General features: G+C 44.9%; 1 protein-coding gene across 8 annotated transcripts in view; it reads right to left on the bottom strand.

Annotated features, from left to right (window-relative positions):
* The window catches only part of rbfox1 (RNA binding fox-1 homolog 1), a 309,662-nt gene that overhangs the window by 62,746 nt on the left and 222,234 nt on the right, over positions 1-24,682 (bottom strand). The window contains exon 1 of one of the 8 annotated variants that reach the window (XM_066641707.1): positions 18,959-19,098. The exons of the other annotated variants lie outside the window; for them this stretch is intronic. The gene's annotated coding sequence lies outside the window, so the exon portion shown is untranslated. Of the gene's footprint in view, positions 1-18,958; positions 19,099-24,682 lie in introns of those variants that run through there. 8 annotated transcript variants of the gene reach the window in all.

The raw sequence follows: 24,682 nt of genomic DNA, 5'->3' as shown, positions 1-24,682 counted from the left end.
GTCAGCGCATTTTTGTAGACTTATTACTGAGAGTGCTATAGTGTGTGTGTGTGTGTGTGTGTGTACCTCTTGCAAACATGCTCACATGTTTATGTTCGGTGTACAACTCAAAGCATAAGCAGTGAAGTGTGCCCCCATTCAGGGGACCCATTATGTGGACTATAAATAAATTCACTGTGAAAATTTGATCATAAAATCATATTTACGTAAAGGAACACTAGGTAAGGTTTGGTATTTTTTGCTCTTGGGTTCCTGTGAGTGGCAGAGTGCAATTCACTTTTAATGCAACGTCCTGAAATCAAGGGTGGTTTCCAACCCTCCTCCAAAAGTTACACAGTGTAGATTCTGTAGTGCAGAGCCTGGAATAGCAACGAAAGAGGCTCTACTCCCCCTATTAGAGGTCAGTGAATCATCTCAATGGTTCGGCTGTAAATTAAAGTTAACGGTATCTACTCTTCTTTTTAAAGTGTGTCCCCAGTGACCAGATGAGAGCCGTTCTTACTTCCCACATAACACACACACACACCGACTTCTGTTTTCCTTCCTGACCCCCGCTACACACATGGTTTCTCCCGGGCTATGACCAGTGTATTATATGCTGTCAGATACGGACAGAACCCGTCTACAACAGGCAGCGCAGCGCCGGCTCCGGCGCAGGGGAAGGCTTTAGTTGACAGCTGGTGTAATTTCTGCACTGGTCAGCGCTGCTACTGTTCAGAAAATATTTTGGACACGAGAGGAGGACTGGTGAGAGAGGATATTCCGATATTTAACACACTTGTATTCTGACTCTGACCACGTCTGAATATGGTGTGAGCGGTCTTTTCTTGCTGCGTCTCGGGTGTTTACACCTGGCTCTTCATGAGGTCATGTGAGATCCTGACGTGACCCCATCAGTAAACGCGCAGGTTAATGCCAGGTGTAAACAGGCTCGGTGATACACCAGAACCAGCCCGGTTCCAGCTCCAGCTCTAGTGTGTGTTTATCTGGATCTGGCAGAGGACTCATGGTGGTCCGCTTGCCAGTGGCTCTGACTTCTCACACATACAGCGAGAGCAATATGGCTGCTGTCACAGCTGCGCTCAACACAAAGTGCTCATCAGCGGCGCGTCTCTGCCACGGCCGCCCTCCAACACTTGTCAGGTACAGGTGATGTTAATTACAGGCGTTATTTACACAGCTGAAACAAAGTGGCGAGGTGGCTCTCCACCAGACTCCACCAGTCAGGCTGTCTCACACACACACACACACACACAGACTCCATATATATATATATACAAAAAAATTTGAGGGCTAGAGAGAAACAGAAAAGAGGGAGAGAAAACATTCATCAGCCACTGAGAAAGATACCATGAGACACAGAGAGAGACAGAGCGGGTGTTCTTCAGCCAGTGTTTCACTAGCCTTCTCTCTCTCTCTCTCTCTTTCTTTGGCTGAAAAGAACATGCTGAAAGAACATTAATCACGCATCATGTTTAACCTTGAAATCCTGTCGTTTAGTCTGGCTCTAGCTGTCTGCACTGTGTCTTATGAACTGCTCTAATATACGTCTCTCTCTCTCTCTCTCTCTCTCTCTCTCTCTCTCACACACACACACACACACACATTACTGCGTTCTTTTGAGGTGGGCAATGTGATGTTACGATATAGTTATTGTGATAAATTGCATCATGATGTTCTTTCTTGAGTCTATGATGGGGAAATGATAGCCATTCGGATGTAGACACAGAGAGAGAGAGAGAGAGAGAGAGAGAGAGATACACACACACACACACACACACACACACACACACAGAAAGAGCCAGACTGGCAGCCAGGAACAAAAGCAGGGTTTCTGAGGCAGCTGTTGCGGGTCTCTGATGGTGGTGTTGTGGCAGATGTTAGGGAGCAGAGCTGAGAGAGGTATGACCAGTCGTAATGATTTCTGGACGGGGCGCAGGTACACTAAGAGCAGAACTAATCAGCCACAGATGGACACACACACCGCGAGCCGCAGGAGCACACCAGGACACACAGCTGTGAGCCGCGGGCCCTCAGAACCCGGCCCGCCAGGAGGCCCCTGCCATCCAGACCCATCTCCGATCAATTACTTTAATCACAACAATTACAAAACCTCTGCAACAGAACCGGTCCCGGCAAAGGACACCACGCCTAAAACTACAATCTAAAAAAATAAAAACATACAATAATGACAAATGAAAACATTACAAGGAAAATATATAATATTTCTCCATTTCCGCTTCCCATCCCCACTTTTCTGAAACCTGCTGCAGGCAACACATTTTGAATTAGTGCTTATTTATTAAAGTCAAGCCTTTCCTGTAATTACACAAACATTTGTGAATTACCGCTTCTCTGTTTTTCCTGACATTTCCTACAAAAAGGCCCCCTGAACGGATGAAGCGGGCTCACTAAACCCTCGCTGGCCATGTACCTCTTCCTCAGTGAGGTAAGGCACTGGGAAAGAAGCCTGAGCTCCGGAGCCAAGCGTCGATGCCAAGCCCTGAGCCAAACTGACTGAGGCAGGGCTGCGGCCACATCTCTTCTCGCTCGGTTCCGGCCCCGAGTACCCGCTGGCCCGAGTTCAATGAGAAACACATGGCAAAGGTGCGCCAGTAGGTATAAAGGGCTGAAGGGAGTTGAGGAGAGAGGAAGTGAGACTGTTTTGTTTATTCAGAGCCGAAAGGCTGCTTTATTTTGACGCTGTGTGAATGAATGTCCAGATGCCCAAACCACTCCTGCCTCTAGCGTCCTCCTTCCTGTCTCACACACACACACACACACACACACACACACACACACACACACAGTCTCAACTGTATTTTGGAAAGAACCTTAACTCTGTAGCTCTAAATGAAATCCACCAGACGTCTGCAGTTTGACCTTCGATATTTCAGTTCACAGTCAGTTTATCAACATTAACCAGAGTATTGTGTTAATTCAGTCAAACTGTGGTCTTGTTTTTAAACAGCAGCAGGGTTCTCTGCGCGGGAGTTTTGGAGGACAGGCATCTGTCATAATTACGCTCACTTTTTAAAGACTTGCTTCGCCGTCTACAACAAGACACGTCCCGTTATTGCCAGATGTTTTAAAATTGCCATTATAAATGTTTACACCGCGTAGTAAGCTGAAGCTATTAATTTCTGACGTGTAACATAAAAATACTCCAAAAGCAAGCGTAAAAAACATTAGTGTCAGCTGCTGTAAAAGTTGCGCGATTAATTTTAGCCGAGGATGTGGCGTCTCTGAACGCGGCCCATCTGTTACGCTTCCAAACGACCCAAATCGCTCCACAGACCTGCTACACCAAATTATTTTCAGAGCGACAAAATGCTGCATGTTACTGCTGGCGTCTACTGTAAATGTCTCCTTAATACAGCTGCTAGCTGCATGTGTTCGGTTGCATGACATTTGCATGAAGACGCAGCAGCTCCAGGGCTTTTAAAACAGAGCAAATCTGTACTGTCGAGTACCAGAGGAGCCGTGTCGTCCGCAGGGGCGCGGTGGGAGTTCAAGGGAAGAGATCGCGGCGAGCCATACATTAAACGTGTGACTAGTGGATGCCCCAGGGTTTAGAGGAGGGTTACTGAGGGTTTACACCTATCAGCTTCTCTGCCACATGTCAGATGCTTCCTGTGAAGAGTCACAAACTGTCAGAACAGCTCTCAACTCCTTTTCTCCTCAGGGCTCCTGGTGGCTCCCGGGGGCGGGGGGCTCCTACGATGAAGAGTGATGTTGTTTTCTTTCTCTTCTTCTGGCTTTTTGTTTCTATTATTATTATTATTATTAGTATTATTATTATTGCCTGACGGCCTCACCCTCAATATCCTCAGGTGTTCTTTCAAAGCTGAGCTGAGCAGGGATCCCACCCTTACTCCTGCTGCTGGGACGTGTAGTCGTATCTGTTTTTATGAAGTGTAAAGATTATTATTGATATCACTACAGTACTGACTTTAGGAGCTTATCACTAGAGCAGAATCTACAAGAAATAACATTAATAAACACTGATAGCGTTGGTGCTAATAACTAGCTTAAGTCACCTTAGATTGTAGTGTGTAGTTTTCTCACCTGGAAAACCATGGAGCTGTATTATATCAGTGTTTGTAGCAATATAATTCCACATTAATTACAGGTGCAGCAGCACAGTGGTGTAGCAGTGTTTACTTTGGAATGGAGTATCGCAGCCTGTGTGTATTAACTGTATCTTGAAATGTACTACGTAAATATAATGATTACATGAAGCCCTCTTTTATTTGAATTCGACTCGTGTAGATTATGCCACAGTGATTCTAGTGACGTAGCAAAGGCTAAAATAATTTGTAATGCATCTACTTTAGAATAATTATACATATATATAGTTAAAGTTAATGTATATGTGCATTTACATGAACTGTACCACTGTGATCCACTTTATACTGACCACATTAATAGGTACACTGCTGCTGCATCTACTGTTAATATGTAACTACACTGTTAGCAGAGACCTTGAATATAATATAGGACCAAAAGTAACACATCGTGTGTAGGAACTGAAAGCCATGTAGACCCTTCTGCACTGGACCAGTCTCAGCATTCACGGTTCAAGTCAGACATAATAATAACAGCAGCTCCTTCGATCTGAACACTGTGCTCCTTTAAACTGTGATTTCGATGCTGTAACAATGAAACTGTTCAGCCGTAAACAGCGAGGGGTGCGCCAGACATCACAAGTCGAGTGGAGGTGTGTGGAGCGTCTGAGGCGGATCTGCGGGGCTTGTCGTGCGGCGACGAGCGAGGAAATCCGTGGCTTTAGGAGCTTTGGGGATCTGCTCACGGCTCTGCAGGAGCTTGGATAGACCCAACAGAGAAAGCACAGGTCACGGAATGCCGAGGAGGAGTGTGTGAGTGTGTGTTGGTGAGGAGTAGTGGAGGTGACAGACTGGGGCTGATGGGGGCCGACCTCTGTGCTGTGTAATAGACAGACGGAGGGACTAGAAATCACGAACTGTCACAGAGAACGTCCCCGTAAACACTGCCACTCCATCACCCCCCACACACTCAGCAACACACACACACACACACTGCTGACAAAACACATTAGCATTAGGAAGCAGCAGCAACCTCTTTGCTCTTAGTGGCAGTGGATCTGCATAAATACACACACAGATATACGCTCTCACAAATTACCGTCATACACATACACACACACTACAAATACAGACATATCACACACACAAGAAGACTATCACGCGCTCACAGACATACACACATCACAGATACACACATACACAGTGTGAAACAAACATAAAGAGATAAACAAATACACAAAAACACACACAAACACAGACAGGTGTGCGCATACAAATATAAACAGACACACACACACACACACACACACACAGAGGCATGTAGAGAAACACACATACATACATACATGACCAGCACGCTGCTCATAAATGTGTGTGAGAGCATGTGTGTGTGTGTGTGTTGTGCTGCACTGTGGGACTGCAGGGCTCTTCTCTAATTGCGGCTGTAATTGTGGCGGTGATTCTGGCGAGCCGCTGATACGTACGACGGGGGGAGCTTGACTTATTGACAGATCCACGAAGCGAGCGCAGCGACCTGACAAAAACACATTGATTAATTACAAGCCATCCAAGACAATTAGCTGGAACGGCATGCAAAACAAGCCAGCGAGCAAACTTCCACGCGCTCACACACACACACACACACACACCGACCTAGCCTCATTTAAACCCGCCGAGGATACATCAAACAATTTCTTTCCCCTCGTTTCCAAGGCAACGCTAATATGTTAGCGCGCCAGTTTTACTGGAAAGCATTTCACTTGACAGTTTTAAAAATGATTTAAAAGCCGGCTTAGTGTGTGTGCCTCATCTGGCCTATAGTAAATCAGCTCGTAGATGAAACTCTCCCCAGCTGTCAGTGTCGGGGGGTGGGTGGGTGTTTGGTAGGGGGTGGGGGTGAGACAGCTCTCTCTCTCTCTCTGTTCCTTGCTCACTCTCGCTTTGGCCCAGAAAACGCTAGTTTCGCTGAAATATCTCCGGGTTACTCTCCGCCTCACCCGGTCAGACACGTGGCCTCGCCATCATCCTTCATCTTTCATTTCCTCCCAGTGCTCTGTATTAGCCTGTTTACTGGCCAAGGAGCTGGGGGAGACTGGAGGAAAAACTGAAAAAGACTGGTTCATGCTTTTACACAGTTACCTACACTGCAAGAATGACTCCTTAGCAAGTGAAATCAACTAAATCAGATGTAACCTACGGACTTTCATCGAGAGAAAGTGCTCATCATCCCTTTCACATTGTGACTTTGCCCATTGTGGTTTGGTGTAAATATTAAAAGGGACATATTTTTGGGGAGATACTCGACTGCACAAAAACATACTGTTCATTCATCTTCTGTAACAACTTCATCCAGGTCGTGGTGGGTCTAAAACCCACCTGGAATCACTGGACACACCCTGGAGAGAGCACTAGTCCATACTTTCTTCCTATAACTGTGGGCATCTTCGCTTTTAACCCCCACTACTACGGTCAGCACTCAGGACACCAGTGGCTCAATGACACTGATGAGAGTCAGCACTTTGCTACTGAGATTCAGCACAGTAAACTTGTACAAATGTTCAGACAATCCTCCTGGTACTGAATCTGTTCAGTCGGTGCTCTAAAAGTACTGAATTTCCTCTCTAGTATGGGCTCCTTCGCTCTGTATCTGCTAACTCCCGGCGGAGAGAAGACGTGGGATCCCTCCTGTTCACATTTGTTCACACTCGTCTGTTTTTTGGCCACCCGCACAGCGTGGTCCTGTTATGGAATCCCTCTTATACTCCCTCTCTGTTTTTATCCTGTCTCCACTGACTCCCTTTGGCTCTTTTTATCTCCACAATGTCTGTTTCCCTACGCTATCTCTTTCCCTCCACCTCCATCTTCCTCTCTTATAGAACTACCCCCCTACACTGTTTCTCTCCCACGCCTCTACCTCTCTCATGCTAACCTTGAGTCTCCATGCTTCCTGGTGACCAATCCCAATCTTAACCCCCACCACACACACACACACACACACACACACACACTCCAGCACCCCCCCCCCCCCCCCCCCACGCCGGCGGGTTTGCTACCAGCGCAACATAACAATCTCGCTGGAGGAGAGCTCGCAGCACTTACAGTAAATGAAGCTCCGGCAGCAGCCCAGCGAGATGCATTAGATTAGGTAATGGCGAGATGAGTGATGGAGGTGGCCAGCCCCTGCCGCAGAGGTCCTGGAAATAAGCATCCGCCGCGTCCCGCATATTACAGCCTCAGATTATACAGGCCACTGATAGAATAATGTCAGCCGAACGCCGGGGCTAAAATTGAACTGTCAAGAACTGTCAAATACACAATAATACGCTCGGCAAACCCAAGTCATTGCCCAGCTCTGAATGGGCTCGCACTTGCGTCCTGAAAGTCCACTGCTCTGAAAGTCTCGACCACATGTACTCAGCAGAGCAGCTGGACAACGGCTAAGGCCACGCTCCAGGAAAAGGACAGTGAAGTACAAACACCAGGAGCTATCCTTAATAACATTTTCTTAAATTGTTTATGGTTTGGCCAAGGTCCTGTGTCCTGTGGTGATGAAGTACTCTCCCTCTGTGATGGTCAAACCTTGCATTGATATAATTCCATACACTCTCAGGAACGGTGTCGTCGATGTCCTTTCAGCGAGGGAACATAATTGTAACAGATTTCATTCTAATGGTAGGGTTTAGGTGAGCTGACTTCTAATGTGTGAATGTGTGAGCTATTATTTGTCACTGTACAATGTACGATGAAATGTGCCTTCCGCATTTAACCCATCTGTAGCAGTGAACACACACACACACACACTAGTGCACTAGGGGCTGTGATCACACACGCCATCCCCGGCACCCAGTTGTGGGTTCGGTGCCTTGCTCAAGGGGAAGGGAGGAGGACAGTGCTGTTCCTTCACTCCCACCGTCCCCAGTTTCAAACCAACGACCTGTCAGTGCTAAGCCCTCTAACCTTTAGGCTTTTATTAAATTGGTCTTTCTAAAACACGTCGATGATGAAAACATGCAGATATTCTGCTTTTTCCTTCAGCAGAAGGGAATGTAATGAAGCTTCAAAGGCCCAGCAGTGGTCTTAAAGTCCATTTGTGTACATTGAAGGTCCATTACATTCCCTGCTGCAGAAGGAAGCAGTAGAATATCTGTATGTTTCCATTAAAGAGTTTTCAACAGATAAACATCATAAAGGTCTGAAAAACAATGATCATGTATAGGACACTTATATAGGATTGAAACTATAGTAAGACACTGACTCTAAACATGTTGGGTGCTGGGATCCTACATTCACACCACATTTACTGGAGCTGTCGCAGTGGAGAATGTAGCATCATTATTAAAGTGGCCGTAACATAGTGATTATCCACATTATCACTGCATTTTTACAATGTGCTTTAAAGTATAGTAGACGTAAATGAACAATATTTGAACAAACGAACATTTCCTTCCCTTCTGCAAAGCTGTAAAAATCATTTTAAGAACTTAAGACTACGTTTTAACGAGTAATAATCAGTAACGATCTATTTTTAAACCTCAGTGTTGTTGTTTTTGAGGTCCCTTTTTAAGAGGCACGTTGTTTATTTCGAATAGCTTCCAGAGCCCAAAGCGAATGTGTTTAAATGTAACCTTAAACCATTCAAGGTGGACCTCAATGTTAATGTTGGTGGCAGCACATTACCGAGCTCTGTTTAACAGCAGAAAGGACTTTTATTTGGGGGGGAAAAAGCACTTGAATATAATAATAGCACTATTTAAGGTGTAACGGCAGTGAGTTGTAATAGAACACATTCTTTTTTTGCCTGAGATATATATCGTTTGTCGTCAAAAATGAATGGAGTAAACCAGCACCTTTCTACAGCCAAGCATGTGTTTACAAGAAAATCAGCATCAGTTATAGCCCATTAGCTTACTCCTCAGTCTTCAGGAGCTCCGGTGCGGCGCTCAAACTCACCTCCCCTGTATTTTTACAGTTGTTCACCATGAAACCGGTGATCGTTTGTTGTGTACTTAAGATGCTAAAGTCTTTAAGAGGAACCCGTCCAATTCCTCCTAGCTTTTATGAGTAGTTTCAAGAGAAGCTTTCGTTCCAACACCGACTGCAGTAAGTGTCAATAGCAACGAGGTAAAAAAGATAGTTCTTTTTAAAAAGTTGTTCACAGAAGACATGAGGACATATGAACACCTGGACGAGGAGAAAGGCTTCCTATGCCTCCGACATAAACCACAGGCCGTAACCGTGCCCAAAGCCTGCAGGAGGAGGGTGATTCAATTCGTTTAAGCCTTGGCGAGTCTCACACTTCATGCTTTAAACTGCTTGGCTCTGGTCAAGCACGTTTCCCCATCACAGAATTAAAAAAAATAAATAAATAAAATAAAACACCATGCTTGCAGCTATTCATGAATATTCATGCGTGTGCCTATTTCCTTCTGCTTAAAGAGTTTAGCCCTTAAGTGAACCTTGTACAAGCGAACTGTATTATCACCAAATGTATAATTAATTTGTAAATCATCCGAGCGTATGATAAATTTAAAATGCTACTCCTAAGCTCTCTCCTTTCTCTCTCCCTCTCCAAACTCTTCATACCCCTCCCTCCCCCCCCGTGGCGCCCCTCCCGCCCAAGCGGATTAACGATGGAGATATCATCGCTTGGAATAAGCCACAAATCAATAGCCGTGTGTTAGCGTGGAGCTCTGGAGCTCGTCCACTTCTCTGATGGCACAGGTTCATTTAGGTAATGGTCTAAAGAGGCAGCGGAGGAAGAGAGAGGGAGGGGGGGGGGGGGGGGAGGAAAAAAAAAGTGTAATAGAGAAAAGCTCCAGACAGCCCACTTAGAGCAGGGCAGGGTGGATCAGGGCCAATTAGTGCTGGTGTGTTGGTGCAGGAGCAGGGCTGGGTCTGGGGGCACGGGGGCAGAGGGACAGGACTGTGGGCTGCTTTCTAATGCAGGGAAGATGGAGAAACGGATGTGGGAGAACGATTCTATGAAGGAGTGATCAGGGAGAGGAGGCGTGCCGTGGCGAAGTTGAAATATCTGAGTAAGAGCCGGTCATAAACGGACTCTTAGGAGTGGAGAGCTATTAATGTTAGATATTAAAATGTGCATATTAATTACCTTTACTTCAGGTGTAATCTGATCGTCAGATATAATGGGTCTGATGTCAGTGGGGGATTGTGGGACGTCGTGTTCACAGCTACGCATTCAGTGCTCCACTTACCGAATCTCCACAGAGCTGACGGTCCCGAGAGGGTTACGGGAGACACACAAATGAACGCATATATGTTTCAGCTCATTCCAAAATGAGTGTTTTTCACTCATCGGTTTTTTTATCGGTTTCTGGGCATGACTTTAGCCAATTTTTAGTCAATTTTCTAATCAACTTTTGACCATTAGTGGCCATCTCACTGTTGATAGGACCAGGCCGCAAAGATGTAAACACACTGTGAGGCGTGGGTCCCACTCTGGGTTTTGTTGTTGCTCCACAATAAATTGTAGTTAGACCTGAATTTCAGAGTCCTCCCACCGAATACCACTGCTCTAGATTGTATTAATTTATGCACAATAGCTTATTATTAGGTGTTGTTCTAAATTGCCACAAGCTTTGTTTCTAAAAATAAATAAATAAATAAATTACTGACGCTGTCCAAAGCAAAACACGTAACTCCAACAATGGTAATATAACAGGTGAAGGAATGGAACTTTAGAACATTTCTATTGGTCCCTTCATCACCTGCTGTATTCAAATGATGTAAAAATTGGCCAAAATGGAGATACATGTTTTTCCTTGGACAGCGACAATATGTATAACTTTAACTGTATGGTTCACAAGGACAGAAAATGTGATCTAATACTTACACTACAACCTACATTCCGAACACGTAGAGGTGTGACTCCATGTCTTTTGATTGGTTTTCACATTAAGAAAATATTTCTGCAAACAATAACTCACCAAATAATAAAACTGTGACGTGTGTAAGCAGTCGGTCTACAGCATGAAGTCAACTGTCTCTTTACCCTCTCCACTACAGCCTCCATCTTCCTTCTTTCAAAGACGTAATGCAACATTAATTCACAGAAAATTCCCATGTCGCTCCGGCGCTAGCCTTTAAAATATTCTAAATCAAAGTCCCCCATAAAACATAACTTACTCTGACAATGCCATCTGCGCGGCAGTCCCAGTCCACCGTCTCCAGCAGACTTTTCAGGGACGGATGATTAGATGTTCCAGTATAGACTCTATTACCTTAGTGCCGGAACAAACCTTAGCACTAATATGTATTGGTATTAGGGCTGGGGATCTCTAGGCATGTTATGACTTGATTATAAAAGTATTGCTTTTTGATTTCTGTAGCCTGCATTATGAATTCATCCTTTCGTTGCTTGCCTGTGTTCTGGAGCACCAGTAGATTGGCTGAATTTAGATCCACTGGCTTTGTGTGTGAACTACGTTTACCTTAATTTGTAGCTACATCTAAAGCAAAAGGTAAACAATTTAAGATACATTTGTTTTTTATTGTTTTACTTTACATTTTATTTTACAAAAGATTTGGCGTAAGGTGCTGCTAATTCTGTGTAACTGCTTATCCAGGTCAGGTGGGTCCAGGTGGGTCCGGAGCCTACCTGGAATCATTGGGCGCAAGATGGGAACACACCCCTGAGGGGGCGCTAGTCCTTCATAGGGACACACACACACACTGTGTGACCTGCTGCGACATCGTGCCGCCCTATTTTTTTATTCATATTACGTTACGTTTACAGATAAAACTTAACTAAACGTATGATAAGTGGTGAATAAATGCCCTGTGATGAGCCGGTGCCCTGTCCAGTGTTTGTTTCTCTCAGGTGCTCAAGGCTTCAGGGCAGGGTCCAGACCCAGAAAGAAACTGTAACACCGTACGCTAACCGTACGCAACATGAACGAAAGGGACGCAGGAAGATTCATCATTTTTAGAGAATCTAAAGTCATTGTGTATTTGCAGACGGTAATAAGGCTTGTGTATCTACACTGTACTTTAAAGTACAGTGTGTGTGAGGTGCTCCTCGTAGTTATTGAGTCTCCAAAAGAACTGAAGCTTAATTACACATTATTTACTCAGGGGTAATCACAGAAACAACGTGGCCTGTTGAAAGAAAGTGTTATGGACATTATATAAAGGATAGAAAAGCCAATAATACAGAGGAAATCCAGTTTCCCTGGTATTGAAATGTTACATTGGAAAAATAAACCCACTCTAGGCCTAAAAACACGGTTTCTTATCCACAGGGAATAAAGGGTATGTGTGGGGACTCGGGAGTCTGGTTTTCCAGTCACTTAATGCCTGAGATAATATGACTTTAATCTCAAATGAATGACTATATATTAATCTCAAATATTACAACGTTATTGTTGAAACTTTGTATTTTATTTAACAAGCAGCTGTAAATGTCTCGTTATAAAAGTGTGTAGATTAGAAACTAGATTTCGTTTTAGTTCATCCATTATCTGTAACCCTTATCTAGTTCAGGGTCGCGGTGGGTCCAGAGCCTACCTGGAATCATTGGGCGCAAGGCGGGAATACACCCTGGAGGGGGCGCCAGTCCTTCACAGGGCAACACACACACACACACACATTCACACCTACGGACACTTTTGAGTTGCCAATCCACCTACCAACGTGTGTTTTTGGAGCGTGGGAGGAAACCGGAGCACCCAGAGGAAACCCACGCAGACACAGAGAGAACACACCACACTCCTCACAGACAGTCACCCGGAGGAAACCCACACAGACACAGGGAAAACACACCACACTCCTCACAGTCACCCAGAGGAAACCCACACAGACACAGGGAGAACACACCACACTCCTCACAGTCACCCAGATGAAACCCACGCAGACACAGGGAGAACACACCACACTCCTCACAGACAGTCACCACAGTCCGTGGTGTAGGTCCTGATTCATTACAACACAGCGTTACAGAAGATGAATGAGTGAAATTAACTGGAAATTTAAAAAATAAAAAGAAATTCCAGATTTTTGGATCAATTATGTTCCTTAATTTGTGATGACCTCAGAAATGTATCATTTACGGTTCAGCGGTAAGAACGCATCGATCGATCGTAGCATCATGATTAATCAATCTCGATTGTTTTCCCACCTCCACCTGGCAGAAGATCCCCACTGAACACGAGTTTAAAAGGTATCTTAAGGACAGAGAGTGTCCACGGTGTTGTGTTTGTGTGGAAGATGAGTGTATTATTCATCACCGTGTATCTCCCACCTTCCAGCCACCGTAAACACCCACAGCTTCTCCTCCAACCGCCTCAGCCTGGAATTTCTCCGGGCTCGTTGTGAAGGCGGAAGCGGCCCGTTTTGTCAATGTCACTGCGGATATCCATATATACAATGCAATTAAAGATAAGCCTAATCTCGCACACCCACACCAGATCTTGGTTTTTTTCCCTCTATCAAAGCCTACAGTATGTACCAACCAGAGGATTAGCTGCTGACTTCTATCCTTTAGAATAAACTCCAGCACTGCCTTAGCGCCGCAGAAGCAGCAAGGACAAAACCAAAATAGAAAAATACACACAAATATTGCAAGCTGGGATCAATACGCCGCTGTACACCTGCTGCCAAGGAAAAGAAAGGAGCCGGTTTGTTTGCTTTCCTTTTTCAACTTTTTAATAATGTATGGACAACTATAGTCCTTCATCTTGCGCCTCATTACGGCAGCGACGTGCTGTAATCTGAACACCGTTCTGTAGTCAAGGTGCTTAGAGACGTGTGATTCCAGAACCGCAGCGTCTTCCAGACAAGGGTCTCAGCGTCTCCGTGTTTATATAAGTGTGAGGAATCAATTAAGCTCCGCTGCGCTTCCGTACAGCTCTGAGGCGGAGTATAGTCTAACGCAAATAACCGCATGTCACTTTTTTAGAAGACAACTATATATAAATAAATAATCATGCAACAAACATTCAATCAAACCAATAAAGTATAAATTAAATAAACAATCAGGCAACTGCACCGTGAGGTTTTTGTCCTCGTTTTGGCAACACACGCGACTATCCGTATTTATATATTTCATTTCGTCACATCTGCGGAAGGTATTAATTCTGCTCTCTTATTTTAATACACGGGCTTTACGGCTTGTAATTGCACGATTTGCATTTTTTTGCACCCATTATAAATAATCCATGCGATGCGGCGCTTTCGCTGCCAAGCTGGCGTTCGGCTTCACTTTTTAATCTGGTGAAACAGTGGCTTTATCTCCGTGTTCAACCTGGGGTTTATCTCTCGTGTTTGTGGCACCGCGCTGCTCATGTGGAAATGTTTACAAAGCAATAGACTCGCCTTCCGCCCGCTAATGCTGGAGTTTAAAGTATTAAGACAATCACTTTGCCACCCTCGCCGAGACCTTCGTCTGCTTCCTTTAATGAACCGTGTGTGGAGACTCGCTTTCTTTTATGGCTGTGCGACAGACAGGCGGCTGCGTTTGTGTCGAGCCGTTTTTGGGTTTTGTTCCCCTCCTCAGTCTGTTGGCCTTGCTCTTCTCCTCCAGCTCCTCGAGGGGCTTTGAGACTCCACCAAAGACATGAGCACATCTGCATTTGCTGCATTATCATTTCAATACCACTACAACTGCGTCGCGAAGGCGGAACGCGGCGTTCCACGGCCAATGAGCAACAGAAACGGCTCTAATGTGCACAGGGCGGCGTATAACATCCAGATAAGCCAGGACTACAACCGTTACATAACCCTGGAATAAATGAATGAATGCAGCACGAGGCAGAGCACTTAACTCCCGCGGAAAAACGACACCCCGCCAGCCTCCGAGGAAAACAGAGCAGCCAAAGAAAAGAAAAGAGTTCATCTAAAGCCACAAACACAATGCTTTCTTCACACGTGTCCAAACACACTTAAGATCACACGTTAAGTAAAGACCTCAGAGCGTAATGTTTCACAGCTCTGTGCTCGGACCAACGGCCGCTAACTACAAGCAGTTGAAGATATATTTGAGAGGAGACTAGGTATGAGTCAATGGAAATGTACACAGAAAAAAACAAGAGCGTGGAACATACACTGAGAATACGGGACCCCTAAAAACAGTGCAAGACTCACAAAGCTGTCCTCTTTGAGAGAGAGAAGAAAACATCCAGCTCAACTTTTCCACCTTTCTGTCTGTGAGAAGACAACTGAGGTCTGAAAGAACATGGAGCTATTCAGAAGCCTTTGGAGCAGATGTATTTAACCCTAACTTTAGTCTCCTTCTGAGACTAACCCCCGCCAAGGCCATGTTTTGGAGAACTCGACCCCCACCTCCCCATCTCCACAAATAAAAAAATACTACAACTCTGTATAATACAATCAAATAATCCACTTTTGTCCTGGACTTTTATTTTGCAATACTGACTGGCTACAAAATAAAATGAAATAAAATAAAAGCTGCATGTTATATATGAACAGAACACAAACTCCGGTTCTGGAGGGTCCAGACCCAGGGGTCCATAAACAGCCTAAATTCCATAGTGCTACATTTCTCACCTCAAACTTATGTAGATGCTTTATTATTAAAAAAGTAAACCACTCTTACTGAAATAGTGGAAAATAAAGTGTCAAAATATAAAAATCCTTCAGACTTTCAGAAATAAAGATGGGGAGGGGATTGCTCTTCTGTAAAAATATAGCAATAATTCAAGAATCTAGTACCTTGGGATTCTTAATCTACAGCACAATATCAATAAAGATACAGGGAGCTCTTTATATGTAAGGAACTGGGCCCAGAACCAGTACTGACTCTCTGTGGTCTTTGGTGGAACTGAATTTTAAAAAAAAGTTCTGTAGTGGAAATCACTGCATGTGAGACGTTTGTCTCTGAATCCACAAATCCGAGTTAAAACTCACAAATGCTAAGAAGAACCCATACACAAACAGGATTCAGAACCACAGCCACCTTCTCTGGGCCTGAGCTCATTTAAGGTGGTCTGTGGTGAAGTGGAATAGTGTTCTGTGGCCCAACAAATCAAAATGTTTGTTGTGCAGGTTAAAGAGGAGAGGGACAATCTGACCATCAGCAACATGCTGCCATCCAGGCCTTATCTTTTATTCAGGGGAGGTGTCAGTACCAGTCCAATCCAAAAGGGCGTGATAGACTAGTTCAGACCCATTGAAAACATCTGGTGCTTTATGAAATGAAAAATATTTAAATGGAGACTTGAACGGTTGAGCAACTGAATGGAAAAACATTTCACTTTCAAAGATACAGCAATGGGTCTCCTCTGTTCCCAAACATTTACAGAGCGTTGTTTTAAAGAAGAGATGAGGCAACACAGTGGTAAACATGCATCTGTCCCAACTGTGTTGAAAAAAAAAAATCAAAAAAATGAAAAACAAGCAAATATTTTAAAACAAGAAAAATAACAAATACAATTTCAATTATAGGTTTATAATTATTCGAACCTCATTGCATTTTATATTTTATTCACATTTTGCACAGCATTATATAGTATTATAGTATATTATACAGTATATATAAAGTATAACACTGCAAAACGCTGCATTTCTGACAGATCCCAGTTTAAATGCTTTGAATGCAAATATACAAAACGAAGCTACATCATATAAAGTGAATGTACATGTTTTACAATACACTCTGACCACCACGAGGCTTTGAAAAGCTCTGCTGCAAATGTTGGCTCCATTTTAAAACTGAAAATCATATGGCAAGCCAAAAAAGCAGCATCCCTTTGATTATACATTCTCCTCTCTAACTTCTGTCAAGTCGAGCAGAATTTCAAATGAGAGGACTGGGCCGAATCTGCATGATGTATTCCGGATCTAATGAGTGCTAAAGTAGATTGCAGGCACAGGGCATATGCAGTATTCCTGTGAATATATTCCCACTCTGGAGCGCTGGAATTATTCAGCCTGATGTGCCAGTGCTTCCCTGCCTTTTTTAAGGTGGACCCACAGGATTCACCCATCCAGCATCGCCCACTGGGGCGGGGTGAGAGAGAGAGAGAGAGAGAGAGAGAGAAAGAGAGAGGGGAAAAAAGGGTAGCTGGCTTCTGAGACTCATACACACACACACAAAACACATACGCACTCTCTGCAGGGGTTCGGACACACGCTGAGACCAGAGGGCATCCATGTATTTGTGTGTGTGTGTGTGTGTGTGTATGTGTGTGTGCGTGTGTGTGTGTGTGTGCATGTGTGTGTATGTGTGTGCGTGTGCATGTGTGTGTATGTGTGTGTGTGTGCGTGTGTGTGTATGTGTGTGTGTGTGCGTGTGTGTGTATGTGTGTGTATGTGTATGTGTGTGTGTGCATGTGCCCCCTCAAAGGTGCTGCGTAGACGAACAATTATTCAAAGCACAATCCGCAAAACTTGCATAATGCCCAGCGCTCCCACATGGTGAGTCACTAAATTATATAAACGGGATATGGGGGTATTCTGCAGCTCCGAACACAGCTCCTCAGCTGCGAGGCGATGACACCAAAATGGAAGGTGTGTGTGGCGTGTGATTGGGGTTTCCTTGCTAAAGTAAAGGCATGCTATAGTTTTCCTCCTCCTCCTACTTTTTTAACCAGAGGGGAATCTAAAAGCTGAGTAATAGCAGCAGCATGAAATCAGCTTCTACACACACACACACACACACACACACACACACACACACACAGGGAGTAACACCATCACAGCTGTGTCTTCTGTGTGTTTATGTTCAGTGAATATGTTCCATATGTTTTCTTTATTCCATCACACCTCATTATCAGGTGCTTTCTTTGTTGAATGTGTTGAAGGTATTTTGGGGGCCTCGGAAGGTTCACAAGTGGATCCTAAGACTATTAACATATACAATGACCCTTTGATGGACAGAAGATTCTCTCTGACGCTGGGGCATTAATAATTGGGGGAAAATGTGATGTTTCACTGATTAAAGATTTCTAAATATAAATACAACAGACGCTAAAAACACACACCCACAACAGCAGCAGCCCAGGTGATTAACCCCCGCCTCAGGCCGGTGACGTATTACACGTCGATCCTATCAAAACAAAGCCACGTGCCTCTGGAAGGAGTGGAAGTGGAAGTCAGCATTTATTCTCACATTATTTGTCTTTTAAAAACTAAAAATAAAATGCCTTGGAACGCAATTAGCCTCCGCCGTTGGTGCTTATCACAACAAATGATTTCGCGCCCAAGCAGGTCACATGAATTGTTAAGTATTCAATTATAAGTTATTATTGCTCCCATAACTAATTTCCACCGCAAATGTCATTACCGTCGTTATTGTTTCTGCAGCAGAGAGAGAGAGAGAGAGAGAGAGAGTCATCAATATTTGATCACAGAGAGATCCACACGTTCGGAGAGACATAGAAATGGAGAGAGGGAGAGGATGGAAAAGAAGGGAATTAACAAAAACAGTGCGTAATTCCCAGCCTTTTCAATTAGCTGTCATTATCTCCCCTCTCCCCTCACAACTGCTGTTTTCTTCCTCTCTCTGCAATCAGGGTCTCCCTGCATCTGTGGGATTAACGCATGCTTCGTGATTAGAAACGTCAGTGGATCTACGGCCCTTGGACTTCCTTTCACTCCTCAGCTGAAATCCTCTTCGCTTCTATGGGTCAGCTGTAGTTCCAGGCACAAGCAGAGTGCAAGCAAGAGTCAGCGCAGACACTTCATTATAAACCACACACACACACACACACACACCTTCCCTCCTGTTCTGCTTTAGCCAAGGGTCTCCCTCATACACAACCACCCCAACACCCACCTCTCTCTCTCTCACACACACCTCCCCTCCTCCTGTTCTGCTTGAGCAGAGGGTCTCCCTCACCCACCACACATACACACACACACAAACACACACACAGACCTGGTCCAAATATTGATTTTAACACACACCAACTCACCCCAGTGTGATGCGAGCTCTCGGGAGGATGAATAGCTCACCGGGCGGTGTAAGCGTTAGCGTTAGCGCTGACTACTGAGCAGCTCCATGTAGCGCTCTCTCGCGCTAGGCTCATGCACTCTCGCACGCGGCTCATGCACTCTCGCACTTCAGGAAGAGGATCATTGGAAAAAAAAAAAGCCAGTTAGGCGAGAAACAAAAAAGGGGGGAAACTGAGCTGAGTGGGGGGAGACAGAGAGAGAGAGAGAGAGAGGGGGATAGGGGTATAAAAAGAGAAAGAGGGAAGGAAGAGAGGAGAGACAGTGAGAGAGCTCAAAGTATGTGAGAGAGAGAGAGAGAGAGAGAGAGAGAGAGGGAGAGAAACTGGGAGGGCAGCAATGGAGTAGAGGGTTGAGACAGGGGGAATAAGAGAGGTACAGAGAAATGGAGAAAAAGGAAGACAGACTGCAAGAGAGAGAGAGAGAGAGAGAGAGAGAGAGAGAGATGGGAAATTAATAATCCCAGAGACAAGTCCCCTCTATGTTATTCATCAGCCTGCCTCTTGTGAAGCTGCAGAGGAGCGGAGATATGCAGATGGGAGGGGCCGGCGGCACACTCCATTGGTTCCCTCGCCCCATTCCTATACATCGCAGCCAATCCTCTCGTTTTTTTTCTATCTTTCATGTTTCCCCCTCTTTTTTCTTTTCCGCCTGGAGGTACAAATATACAGTAGCTGCTCAGTGGCTTTGCAAGAGGCAAGAGGCGAGAAAGGCGAGAGAGGGGAGAGGGAGGAAGACAAATGAGGGGACGAGAGAGGTTGGCATAGAGATAGAGAGAGAGAGGGAGAGGGAGAGACAGAGAGAGTGAGGGGAAAAAGAGAGAGGGAGTGAGGGAACGAGCGAGGCAAAGCCGCTGTAGAAGAAATAAGGAATAAGCGCTCGGGGGCTGGAGCCGACGCTGGGTCTGGTTAATGCACTATTAACTTTATTTGAGCTGACTTCTCATTTGATCCGCTGAGATGGGGTCAGTGAATGGTGAGCCATTTCCCCACCCTCCCCCATCCAACCCCATCCCCACCCCCCATCGGAGTCACACCGTAATGAAATTGCTGGCCGTTTCCCCAGACCTATAATAATCATAATAACACAAAAGAAGAAGAAACACAAGCGAAATAATGCAGGTGACGCGGGCTGCTTGCCCTGGATGTCAGACATTACAGGCAATTCCTTGCCTCCATTTTCCAATGTTACAATGAATACATTTCACAGCTCGCTTGCTCTAAAGTGTGGGTGGCACAGCATAACATCCTACACCGCGCGAGAGAATATCTAACACTTGAGCCACTCTCTCCCTCTCTCTCTTTCTCTGCAGCCAACAGCAGCAGCCCATCTCCAAAGCGCCACACTCCGCCGAGCTCATCAATTATTGACGCCGCGCATCGGACCCCACAAACTCTCATGCATTAAATGTAGTTTCGTGTTGCGGCTCGGGGCGAGTCTCCACTCAAAACGAAGACTCCCGTCTAGATTTCTATCGCCAAAACTACATAGATTTCTGTAGAGACTTTTTAAAATTCCCGTGCTAAAAGTCCATGTGTATAATGCTACATTAACTCTGCTTCATGAGGATGGTACACACTCCAAAATAGGAATTTTGCAAATGAAGGCAAAACATTATTATTATTATTATTATTTTAAGGTTTTTAAGATAAGTTAAAGACACATGATTTTTAGCCTATGTTTGCAATACTGCAGTTTCAATACACATCCTAAAAAGGCTAAATTGTCTGCTAATAAATTTTCCCAAAAACAAAACAAGAAACAAAATAGTGATATGTCAAATACATCTGATTTTAAACCAATTTAAAAGTGCAATCTAGGAATGGGCAGAATCCATATTTTTCATACTGCCAGTCTCAAAATATCAACACTCATGAGTGAAGGGTTTTCGGCGCTGTGCAGTTCAGCTCATCACAGCGCACACCGACATGTGTTGACGATAAAAAACAGTTTTGGAGAGAGCAAATTTAAGCGACCGGTGCTGGATGAACAGAAAGGATTGAAAATAAAACAGGTTACGTTGTAGCTGGCCAGCTAACAGGCACTTGTGATAACATTTACACACACATTTAGAGGATAAAGCCACACACCCGTGAGCAGGTATGAAATGTCCTCTGAGTATTTTGTCTATTTACAGCTTCCTTCCTCTCTCTTTCCTTATTCCTCTCAGCTTCCTTATCCCGCTAGCATCCTAGTAGAGACTCCAGGTAAAGTCTAAGTGGCTGCATGTGTGAACAGAGCCGCTAATGTTCCACAGTATTTTCTGTAAAATCCCTGGACCTGATAACGTGGAGTTCATGTGTGAAAGGGGCAGTTCACAGTGGGAAGATTCCCAGCACAGTGCACTAAGGTGTTTAAACTGGTTTCTTCAGGGGCTACAGAGCAGCGTGGTCCTTCGCTTAATGTGAGATGGGCTCACATTAAATATATCATGCAAAATAATAAACAATCATGTTCATAAAAATGGATATGTTTTGATAATAAAAATGACTGACCGCACCTTTAAAGACAACACCAATTAACAGGAAAAAATGAATAAACAAGGTTGCCCACAGTGTAAATCTGTCCACAACTGGAGGACGTCAAGGACACTAACGATGACAATGACCATGATGATGACCAGTTACAGACACAATTTCACCTAAACTCCCAGCACTTCACACCACGGCTCCTCAGAGAGAAACCCCACCTTGGTGTCAGTGATGGAGCTGATTGGTGCATTGTTTACGATGCAGATGGGTTTACCCTCGTTTGAAAGCAGCACCCAGCGCTGCTCCATTCACTACTTAAACACTCCATAATCATTCCCCGCTTTGGCAGAGGCTTCAGAGGGAGACAAGGAGAAAACGATTAAAAAAAAATCCCTGAAAAGAAACAGCCACCGCAGGGGGCTCTGAATAGTGGGTGGGTGAAGTGATAAGGGAGGTGTGGGGCAAAAGACTAGACCAGGACCAGTGTGAGAGAGAGAGAGAGAAGGCCAATCTTGGCTGGTTATAATCACTTAATTAAGCACTTCACTCAGGCCTGCAAACATGGCCACACTCTCCCTTTGTAATCAAACGCATTATTCAAGGAGAAAAAATAGAAGATGGAAGGGAAAAAGGAGGGGAGAAAGAGGCAAAGATCTCCTGAAGAAGAGAGAGAGAGAGAGAGAGAGAGAGAGAGAGAGAGAATGATAATGAAACACAGAGAATAAGACGGAATAACGGGGAAAAACGTGGTACACAGGGAGACAGAGATGGACAGAGAGATATAGAGATGGTCTGAGACATGCATTGGGACTGAAATAGCGAGGGAGACTGAGAGACAGGCACAGGGAGAGAGAGAGAGAGAGGAAATACAGAGACGATGACGTGGATTTCACTCTTTTTTTGTGTGTGTGTGTATTATTTGAGGCCGGATTTGGAAGTCGATACACTGCGAACGCAAACACAAGCTGTCGAGCTGATCTGGGGATAACAACGAGACTGGAGCAGAGCAGTGCTGAAGACTGAGCCAGAGAAACAGACGGTAATTACCATTGCCCTCTCTCTCACACCTTCACACACACACACACACACACACACACAGGAAATAGAAAATGGGTTTGGGCAACAGCAAGCCACCTAGCCTCGCCGCCTCATTCCCGACCAATTCAGACTAATCTGCTCCTTGATTTCAGAGGGAAATCAACAAACATTCATGCGGCTGAATCCCGCTCGCGGCGAGGAGAGAGAGGGAGAGAAAGCGGAGCAGTGGGAGCCCATTGAAAATGATTGTCTCATTCAGCCAAGGCACAGGCAGAGGCCTTTATCCAAACCTGGTTTGAAGCTCGTCCAGAACTTTTTATCACATTACAAACATCCAGTGGCAGCCTGGCTGCTGCTAATCGTAGCACAAATACTCGTTCGTGAAGAAGAAGAAGGCGGCGTAATGAAGCCCGGCCGCTACGTCCTGAGACGCTCTTCTGCTTTAGAGTCGGTCGCTGGACTAAAGAAGGACAGCTGAAAAAAACCATTGAAAACAAAAAGAAAAAGAATTTTTTGGCCGTTTACGCTCGGTTCTCTTTCTTCTCCGTCCTAATGCCGCACTTGTTTATGTTTTGCTTTTTTGTTAACCTCGTCAGGTCCAAAGCTATGATTGGAGAGACTCAGACTAGGGGGCGGAGCAATTCTAAAGAGACTGACTGGGTGTTCTTGTTTCACTGCTCCAGATCCACACGTTAATGCGCTTGTGCACTGAACAACAGGGGATTTTTTCGTAACATGTCCCCTTCACCTACGTCAATATCTAAATCTCCCTCTTGGTCATGAAATAGCATGATTTTTTGAGCATGATTCCGCATGTGGGGTGTGAGAAGATGAGCTTGGCCTCTGTTCCATCTCAGTAGGCTCGTGAAGATCTGATCCGAGCTGTTATTTTCTGTCATTAAATTCAATGATAGAATTAAGGATAAGTGTGGCCGGGAAGTACATCAATAGAAAATCAATTACGTTGTCAGGGCTTAGATGTATGGCCTGCAATTTTTCATCTGGAGTGGAGGAGGGGGGGGGATATAATAAATGCACCAAATATTTTTGCAGCGCACGCAAGTTTAATCTGTTTTTTTGATCTGATTTCGGAAAGCTGTTTATCCACTTCGCTTCTGTGGCATTCATATTTCTGACAAGCGTATCATACAATCCTGAGATAAACAAAATAAACACTGGCCGGGCCGCGGCTCATACATTTAAACCACTATCCCCCGCCGGCGTCCCACCGCTCTGCGGCCCCGACTCCTCTACACAGAGCTCAGGGTCCTCCACGACGCCCTTCATCTTCGTCGCCGCTCCACGCCAGAGCACATGGCTTTTAATTGCGCTGATTAAGGGAACATATTGAGAATTCCCCGCTCCCTTGTTGCGATAACACTCCAGAGTGTCTCTGAAGGGCCGTCGGCTGTGGCGTGAAGGACTGCTCGAGTCCTCTTTAAAATAATTTGAGGGTGAAGTTCTGACCTCTACTACCTCGAGCACCCTTTCGATCCACTGCCACGAGCTCAGCGCAAACAATATCAGGCTCAAGGCATTAATCTCTGCTCCCAATCATCGAGAGCAACCTTCATAGCCCTGCTCCGTTTTGTCAATGTACCGAGACCCGGGGTCAGGAAATTCCAGCTCAGACCTGGACAATAGTGTAGCGCTAATGCTCTGCGGGGTTAATGTTATTCTACTTACTGTCTCTTAATGCAAACGTTAACCGATCAATTCAGCTCAAACTATAAATCTTGGTCATTGACAAAGACAGCGCGGTGCCTCAGCTCCCGCTGAAGGATTAGTATTCAGAGGAGGGGATGAGTGAATGTTAGATATGTTTGGTTTAATTAACTTGTGAGAGAGAATCAATATATTAAAATACTTAGACTAGAGATACCTTAAGTGTTTAAGTACAGTAATGAAGTGCGCACTTATCCACCCCTGGTTGCAGTACACTGATATCACCCAGCACCCGTGTTTACTTTTACCTTCTCATACAAGGCTCGGCTTCTTCTGCAACGCGCACGTGTGTGTCTGCGAGTGTGAAGCGCTCTCCAACTAAACTATGGCATTTGAGAGTGTGTTTTGCACCCCCACCTTCCTCTATCTGCTCCCTGTTGGAGCTGTAATTGACTTTATGCTCCACTCCCGATATCTTCGACAGAGCTGATGGGAGCTCTCAGCGGAGGCTAG

This window comes from Hoplias malabaricus, chromosome 13 (assembly GCF_029633855.1).
Source record: "Hoplias malabaricus isolate fHopMal1 chromosome 13, fHopMal1.hap1, whole genome shotgun sequence".
Classification (NCBI taxonomy): Eukaryota; Metazoa; Chordata; class Actinopteri; order Characiformes; family Erythrinidae; genus Hoplias; species Hoplias malabaricus.
Note: the sequence above shows the minus strand (reverse complement) of the source record. Positions and strands in the feature narration are given on the sequence as shown.